This window comes from Branchiostoma floridae, chromosome 6 (assembly GCF_000003815.2).
Source record: "Branchiostoma floridae strain S238N-H82 chromosome 6, Bfl_VNyyK, whole genome shotgun sequence".
Taxonomy (NCBI): domain Eukaryota; kingdom Metazoa; phylum Chordata; class Leptocardii; order Amphioxiformes; family Branchiostomatidae; genus Branchiostoma; species Branchiostoma floridae.
The window spans coordinates 23,173,125-23,175,665 of record NC_049984.1 but is presented as its reverse complement, the minus strand read 5'-3'; positions in this window follow the sequence as shown (position 1 = coordinate 23,175,665).

Sequence of the window (2,541 nt, the reverse complement as noted above, 5' to 3'; positions counted from 1 at the left end):
TGCGAATGTCAGTTGCCCAGATCACCAGAGTGCACGTGATCTGTATGGGAAGGTCAGGCTAAAGAGAGTAAGGTTATCACTGGACAAGTCGTTTCCAGACCTGTATAGTATGGCCACACTAGACTGTGTTCCACCTCATTAGAAAAGTGCGTCTTCTTCGGTGAACGTGCACGTAGTCTCCAAGCAGACCCTACGGTGCCTTAGAAATAGTATCAAAGCTGGCCAGGGACTTGGTATACCGGCACCAGGTGCCCGTTTGACTCCCTTAGCCGGCTATCTCCCTTTGGCCGGCTATACTCCTTTGCCAGCTTTGATACTATTTCTAAGGCACCGTAGGGTCTGCTTGGAGACTACTTGAACTTAAACAGAAGAAGATGCAATTTTCTAATGTGGAGGAGAACTGTAGAGTGTGGGCATAAGAGAAAGGTATGTGTATGATTTGTCCTGTGTTTCTTTTTGTTTCTTTGGTAATGCCATTTCCATACTGTATACAGGTAATTTGTTGTTTTGGGCTAGTCATATTCGCTTGGTTTTTGGGCCTGCTTAATCTATGGTACAGGCAGGGTTAAGTGGTGGAGGCTTAGCTTTGTTCTGTTTTAAATTCATTATCGTTTGTTGCATTTTGTCGCGGCAAATATATGATGAAATTCCCCTTCTAAGCAACTGCTCATTGGTTTGCGGGGATGTTTGCTGGGTGTTTGCTCTGACTACAACAGCTTCTGAACTTTTCAAAGCTTCCATTGCCAGCAGCTTGCCATCTATAAATGGGATTGACAAGGACATTTTTCATAGTAAATTATGCTGTTAAATTTGGCTTAGATACTACAGGAGATTTAGGTTTGGGTTGGATGGATTGAATGAAAATATCATACCACCCTGGGGACTAACTGTTGCTGCTGCATGGGGGCTACCACTATTCATATTGTCTAATGTCTATGGAACTACAGATAAAAGTATCATTGGTCAAATTATGCAAGTAACATTCCGATGTCAAGTGAATAACACCCCAGAAATAAATCTTTAATGAATATCATTGGAAGAACACAAACCAAGGAGACTTAGCAGCTGCATTAGGTCAGTACATTGAAATAGGAAGATATTAGTATATCATGTGACAGAGTAACTACATGTGCATGGGCCATCTGAGACAAAAAAAGGTAGCGTCTCAACAACTTCAAAGTACTGTGGTTGGTTACATACTTAAGAAATCCGAAATAAGTAATGTTCATCCATGTCCAAACTTACAAATTCAGAAAATGGAATTTCACAGTCAGACTTTTGCATGGTGCACAACCAACACGGTAAAAAGCTCATTTTTCCAACCACGTACCACAGACAAAAAGGCAAAAATACACAATAGGTCTACAGAAACCCAATACATTTCATGCAGGCCTGAGGTCTACGAACTCTTGTTATGATTGATTTCTATTCCTCTGGAGTCTGAGAATAAAATTATGATCATCTGCATCATAACAGGTGATTATTGTGGACACTTGTAATTGAGTTTCTACGTTTTTTAAAACTTAAGCTTTTAGCCAGGGTGCCATCCGGAAAGTAGTTCGCTCCGGCATTCATATATACACTGTCAGTCACTTTTAGCTCTGACATTCATTATACACTGGTATATAGTATATGTATCGCTTCTCTGCCCTTCTGTCTGGGATCCTTGACCATCTTAATGTTTGGAATCGTCCAAATTTTGGTCCCTTAACATGAGCGAATTATGTAATGGGTTCAAGCACTTGTTCGAACAGGCATTCCCACACCCAAAAAGCCCTCAGTCCGCCTGCGAGAGGGCCTGTTGTCATTGAACGAACGCTCTAGAACCCATTCCTTAAGTCGCTCATTAACTGACATTACCACCAAACGGTCTCAGACGGGTAGCAGAGGCAAACATAGGAGCAAACTACTACTTGGATGGTACCCAGGCTATTTTATAATATGCTTTTAGGATACGACAAAAAAAATTCACAAAATACACGACTGTCACAGTAACTGTTTTAGGAAAAAATCACAAAATATCTTTAATAGTCCATTCAAGCATTATATTCTTTCTCATACAATGTATATACATCAGATTCTGCATTTCTAGTTAATTATTCCTGTCCTTGCCATCTTCTATTGCACATTCCAATTACATGTGAAGCTTTCATATTGACATAACAAAAAGTACAGCAACTTTCATACTGTCAAGTACAAACTATATTCTGTAGATGTTCAATTTGAATTCGCATTTAACGGTAATGGGTAACTACATTTCGTCAAATAGATAATGTAATATCTTGTTACAGATTGGACCTAATTGGGGGTTTTATGTTTGGACCTACAATAACTTCAGTTTCACACAAAATCGTCAATATCATTGTAAACTAAACATAGTTGAAAAACGTGGATTAATACATGAAATTGTACATGAACACTGAAAGATAACCAAGTCAAAAAGGCAAGGTTCATGCCTTACATATAAGTTACAATACTTCTGAAAACAAAGCTGAACAAAACGACGTAGATGACTGCAGATGACTTGAGGTAATAACATAG